General features: G+C 34.0%; 1 pseudogene; it reads right to left on the bottom strand.

The window, feature by feature from the left end:
* Positions 1-2,174: 2,174 nt before the first annotated feature.
* On the bottom strand, positions 2,175-3,042 carry LOC100947187 (annotated as a pseudogene).
* Positions 3,043-6,800: the final 3,758 nt, after the last annotated feature.

Here is a 6,800-nt window from a genome sequence, read left to right as displayed (position 1 = left end):
ACATTTTTGAAAATTAGGACACTGTGAAAACATTAGACTAATAATTTAAAACTTTAATGAAATTCCATTAAAAATATACAACTTGGGGCGGTGTCTGTGGCTCAAAAGGATAGGGCGCCAGCTCCATATGCCAGAGGTGGTGGGTTCAAACCCAGCCCTGGCCAAAACTGGAAAAAAACTATATATATATACAACTTAATAAAACTGACTCAAGAAGAAATATAATCAATAATACCATTAACCTTTGCAAATATTATAGTTAAAAATCTTTCCCTAAAAATCACCATATTCAAATGGTTTTAGAAATGAATTATCCTAAACCTTCATGGAGAAAAATGTGTTTAATTTATATAGAGAATGCAAAAAGAGAAAACATTTCCCAACTTATTTTAGGAGGGTAGTATAACCTTGATATTGAAATCATACAAGGTCTTAACAGAAAAAGAAAATATAGGCCAATCTCATTCATAAAGATGAATGCAAAATTCTGAATAACATATTAACACATTGAACCCAGATTTACAATGTTTTAATGTATATCTCAGGAATGCAAGTCTAGTTTAGTTATAGAAAGTCTTATGTTTTAGACAATAAAAAATAAAAGGTAACATATGATGGTCTCAACTTTTCTGGATGAAGAAAATTTAACAAAATTTATAACCTATTCATGTTGAAAATCAATAGCAAGCTCAAACAAAAATAACTTCATTAGGCAGAAAAAACAGTGTCCACCAGAAACATACAGTATACACAACACATAAAATAAAATGTTAGAATTGTTGTCTTCAATTAGAAAAGGAAATTCTCTATAGTTCTAGTCAGCAAAGCATGAAAACATTAATTTTTTTAAATTTGATAACAGTTGAGAAATCAGGAAGCAAAGCTAAGTAACTACATGATAGGATTGTTTACAGAGATTTTTTTACTTAAATGAATCTACAAATCATTTTTAAAGCAATATTCAATCAAAGTAAAGCCTTACTATACAAAAATTAATTGCATTTCTATAAACCAGCAATATACAATATAATTTTGGGGGTGGGGATTCATTGAGGGTGCAAGAAACCTAGGTTACACTGATTGTATTTGTTAGGTAAAGTTCCTCTAACAATCATATCTTGCCCCCAAAAGATGTGGCACACACCAAGACCCCACTCCCCACCCTCTTTCTCTCTCTCTGCTCTTCCTTTCCCCCACTCCACCCTCCTTCTTTCTCTCTATGCTCTCCCCTTCCCCCACCCCCAACATGTCATTAATTGTCATATCAAAATGGAGTGCATAGGATTCATGCTTCTCCATTCTTGTGATGCTTTACTAAGAATAATGTGTTCCACTTACATCCAGGTTAATATAAAGGCAATAAGTCTCCATTTTTTTTTAAATGGCTGAATAGTATTCCATGGTATACATATACCACAGCTTGTTAATCCATTCCTGGATCAGTGGGCATTTAGGTTGTTTCCACATTTTGGCGATAGTAAACTGAGCTGCAATAAACAGTCTAGTGCAAGTGTCTGTATGATAAAAGGATTTTTTTCCTTCTGGGTAGATGCCCAGTAATGGGATTGCAGGATCAAATGGGAGGTCTAGTTTGAATTCTTTGAGGGTTCTCTATACTTCCTTCCAAAATGTTTGTATTAGTTTGCAGTCTCACCAGCAGTGTAAAAGTGTTCCCTCTCTCCAAATTCATGCCAGCATCTGCAGTTTTGAGATTTTTGTGATGTGGGCCATTCTCGTTGGGGTTAGCATACAATGTAATTTTTAAAGACCATTTACATACTGAAATATTTACAGATGATATCTTAGATTTATTTCAAAATGATATGGGATAGGAGAGTGAATGGAGGTATAGATAAAACAAGACCATGTATTGATTTTAAAAAAAAATACATCCTTTTAATTAAGTGATAAAGAGGCACCAAAATTAAAAGCAATACATTTATAGGATAAGACTTAACAAAACTAGTAGGTGCATCAAAGGAAGTGAAAATGGGACTAGGCACATTTCAGTATGAACTAATGGGAAGGATAAGGATGAATGGCAAGGATAAGGACAGGGAAACAAGGAGCATGTGCTCCACTAGGGGAGAGGATCTGGTGAAGTGAAAATTTTGATCTAGATAAGCACCAGGTAAAGAAATAGTGAGATAAGATTTTGAAACCTCACTGTGTTCTTAAGAGTCATCCTTGCCATTGGTGTTGTGTCTGTCATCCTTTCCTTCCTCACCTTTTTTTTCATCATCCTTGATCAACTCCAGCTGCTCACCCCTCTTCATCATCATCATCATCATCATCCCATATGTCCCCCTCCTCATCAGAATCATTACACTCCCCTTAGACCCCACCTTCACTTTAGTCTCATTTTTCTTCAAGGAGCTGCTGCTTTGCTCCTCTTCTGACTTATTCTTCGTGTCTTCTACTACTTGATTACTCTGTTCTTCTTCAATTCTTTCCAGGTTTTCCAACAAAGAATCCACTTTTTTTTATCTGGGTTAATTCCTTCTTAATGGCCAAAAGGTCATCTCCTTTTAATTTTCTAGACTTGGAAGAAGAACTTCACTGTCCACTTAGAATTGAAGCCACTTTTACCCCTTTGTCAGGTGTCTGCTGGCACATGCTGGCATTTCAAGGGCACCACAGCCCAAGCAATAGGAGAAGAAGGAACACGTGCTTGGTAACTGTACATCCTGTCATAAGAATCCCACTGAAAGTTACAGCCTGAGTCACATGAAGAGCCATACAGCTCCCCTGCAGATCTTTTCACACCTGCTTTTCCTTGATTCACATTTGGCTCTGCAGCCAGGTTAATATCCAAAACTTGGCCAGAAAACCTTCTGCTGCCACAGTAACCAGGGTAGTTCTCTCCTTAACACTCTGAATCAAGGCAAAGCCCTTGCAAAGAAAACAGCCCACAATTTTGCCATATTTCAAGAAGATTCCCTCCACATTAGACTTCTTGACAACCAAAGTGTTGAGATTCCCAGTGAATCTATGGGAGTTCGTGGAGTGAGAAACTGTCTTTTTGGTGACATTGCTAGCCATTGCATTTCATGATAAGATTCCTCAGAAAGCTGAAAAAATATAGCTAAAGATAAAAAAAAAAAAAAAAAGACTCACAGGAGGAAAGAGGGAGGAGATTTGATTCTGAGTCTCCTACTCCCAGTTTTACATGGGAGAAACCAAGCGCTACCAGAGGTTGACAACATGGCCACTACCACTGAATCCTCTTCTCTTCACAAAATGGTAGGCCATGTATTGATAATGAATAAATTGAGTCCATTACACTGTTCTCTATGTATCTGTGTGCTTAGAATTCTCACAATAAAAAATATTTTAAAGATAGTATCTTTAATACAAGTACCAAATGAAAATATGAGCTAAATTCTTTATATTCTGGAATGGGAAAAAATTTCCTATTTGCCCATAAAAAACCAAAAAACTCCCACGACAAAAATAAGAACAAAAAATAGAAAACACCACATGTAAAGGCAAAATACAAATGTCAACCTGAAAAATGACAAATCACAGACAAAAGACAATTCCCCAATATATAAAGACCTCCTAAAAGTTGAGAAGACCAATTCTCAATAGAATTCTCCAATAGAAAATAAATTTTTTTAAAAAGAAGTATAAACAGGCAGGCTGTAGAAACAAAAAGATGTTCAATCTTGCTTATGAGAAATGCAAATTAAAACTACTATGTAGATTCATTTCTTACCTCAGATTAGACAAAAAAAAAAAAAAAAAAAAACACCCCAGATCATGACATGATATATTGGGAAGCTTAAGAGAAAATAGGTAGTCTTCTACAGTGGTGGTAGAAATGAAAACGTGGTTTAACCCCTTTGGAGATATTATTCAAAATTCTTAGCAAATTTTCATTTGCACATTTGATCCAGCAATGCCACTTCTAGGACTATAACCCACAGATCCATGGCAAAATGCCAATAATGTAGGTACAAACTGGAAACAACCCAAATGTCCATTATTGAAGCCTTGTTGGATAAACTTTGGTAAATCCATACAACACAATATAATGCAGCTGTAAAAAGAAACACCTATAAACATTAACATGGTATATATTGCTGAGCAATGAAAGTAACATGCAAAAAATATTATTATGGCTTGTTGCATGCTATTTTCAAGTTTTATAGTTATTGTATTCTTAGTGTAAATATACCATTGTGCAAAAGAAGGGAAAGTAAATAAGATGTTTATATAGATATTTTCTACATTTTTGAAAAGAAACAGCAGAAGGTCTAATTTAAAACTGTTTTTTAAAATGGTTTCCTATGAAGGAAATAAAGAACAGGGTCTAGGGAACAGGAATAGAATAGAACTTGTTACACAGTTTTTACTTTGAAACCATACAAATTAAAAAACAAAATGAAGTCAAAAAGGAATAGTCATAACTTCAAAATTGAAAACTAACTGAAAGAAATGAATCCAACTAAATATCAAGTTGGTGGCTTAACTAGACATAGAAAAACTTTACTTTAATTAACTCTAAAATACTCTATTTTGAATATTCTTTTCATGGAATATAATCAAAAAAACAAAAAGAATCACAGAGAAATGTCAAGTTGCATTCAGTAGCCTTATGGCTAGTAGTAACACTAGTGTTATTATTTTGAAAATATTAATATTATATTGTAAAATAAAGGAAATAATTTTGCCCTTAGAACTAAGATTCTCAGTATAAGAAAAAAGCATGCAAAGTTTAAAAAAATCCACAAACTAAAGTTTGAAATGAAAAAATCAGCATTCTTTCTCTTATAAATATATATATTTACTAATTCTATTCACTTTAAAGGCAACGGTAACCCAACAGCAATGAACACCCCTAGCACCTAGAATTAAGTTTTCTAAATACCAATTGCCACAGAAGGCATCACAGCTTTTTAGAGAAATTGCTGCTTTAGTTCTGGGACAGGAAATGTCCAAGATAAACTTGAGATAGAAAGGAAGCAAGCTACAAAAGACTAAAGAAGTTATCTCAGAAGGAAACAAGAGTCAGTCTGAAAGGACTGCTACTGAACTGAGATGAGACAGTTTGAAAGTCAGGAAGGATAAAGACCACAACAATAGTTGACACATACAAAAAACACAAAAATCAGTTCATGGTGATATTGATAGAGACTTATAAATCACTACTGAAAGTTGCTAAGACATATGCTAATTACTCTGAACATTAATTCAATGAAAGAATCAAGCATTTATTCTTCCTTTTCATACCAATTATATTTTTAGAGTTACCAAATAATGGATACAAAGAGATCCTTTTTATATAAGAAATATGGAAGAAATGATAGAATTAGATAATCAACATCATTGCATTACTTAATAAAGTAATAGAATAAGGTGATAATTATCAACAAATGCTCTGCCGATTATTCTCTATCAGTTCCTCAGCTCCATTCTCTGCCCTTTCCTGGGCTGCTGTGTTTGCCAGGAATCTGACCTGGATGAACTGCTTCACAGAGCTTCTCATCCACTTGCGTTCAGCCAGTAGAAAGAACTGATAAAGGCTGGAGTGGAAGGAGAAATTAGTGTTATTCTTCCCTCTCCAGCTCAGGCTCACTGCTGTGTTGACAGGCTGCTTTTCCTTTTGGCCACATACCCTTTAGGTGGCCCATCTCCCACCACTCCAGCTCTTACCTGCTAAAAGCAATCACTCCCTTGACCACTTCAGGCTTAGGGGCAGTATCAGCCCCTGAGTGGTGTGTGCATATACATATATGCATGCATACACACACATACACACACACACGCACATAGAACCTGCATCCAATCTAACCAAGCTCCCAGTTTATAGGAAATATGGGTCATACAAGAACAACTTAAATGACTCATCAAGGTAGAAAGTAGCCAAACCCAAACCGTAAGACATTCTACAAGACAAATAACCTGGATATTTCAATAAATCAGTCAGAAATGGGAGAGGAGGATGTATAAGAATAAGAAACATGAGGACAAGCAACTAGGGAAGACTTTGTTGGGATCCTCATTCAAACAAACTAACCATCTTGAGGATAATTGGGGAAATTTCAACATCAGCCTGGTATTAGATGATATAAAGAAACTACCGATTTTGTTGCATATGACAATGACATGGTTGTTATGACTTTTTAAAGTCCTTTTTATCTATACATAAATACTGAAGTGTTTGAAGATAAAAAAGTCATAATTCCTTTTATTTTCTGGGATTTATTTTAAAATATTCCAGAAAAGAAAAGGAAGAGAAGATAAATGAGATAAGATTATCATAATTAATATTATTGTATATTAAAGACATAAAGAATACCACAAAGGCAAGAAAATATATAAAAATAAATTTCACAATATATGTAAAAGACCTCAATGGAGAAAGTTATAAAAATTTTTAAAGATATCAAAAAGTATCAAAGATATAAATAAATGGAAAGATAATAAATAAGTTGATAGAGAGTATCAATATATTAAAGAGATCAACTCTTTCCAAATGTATCAAAAAAGGCAAAACAATCAAAATCTAAACAGGGGTTTTCAGAGAAACCCAATCTGCTAATTTTAAAATATTTATGGAAGAGCTAAGGACCAAGAATAGTACACACTCATGAAAAATTACCAGGTGAAGGAAATAACATTACTGGTAAACATATTAAATCCATAGTAATGAATATAGTTTAAGCATAAAGATTAATCTGAAGATCAAGTGGACAGAGAATCCAGATGAGACCCACACACATATGAAAATTATATTATAATGGCATTGATTATTAAAGAGAAAATAATATAGTGTGGTTTTCCATAAAGGAAAA

Source organism: Otolemur garnettii, unplaced genomic scaffold (genome assembly GCF_000181295.1).
Source record: "Otolemur garnettii isolate 467f Iridium unplaced genomic scaffold, OtoGar3 scaffold00002, whole genome shotgun sequence".
Taxonomy (NCBI): domain Eukaryota; kingdom Metazoa; phylum Chordata; class Mammalia; order Primates; family Galagidae; genus Otolemur; species Otolemur garnettii.
The sequence above is the reverse complement of the archived record's forward strand: the minus strand, read 5'-3'. Positions and strand labels throughout refer to the sequence as shown.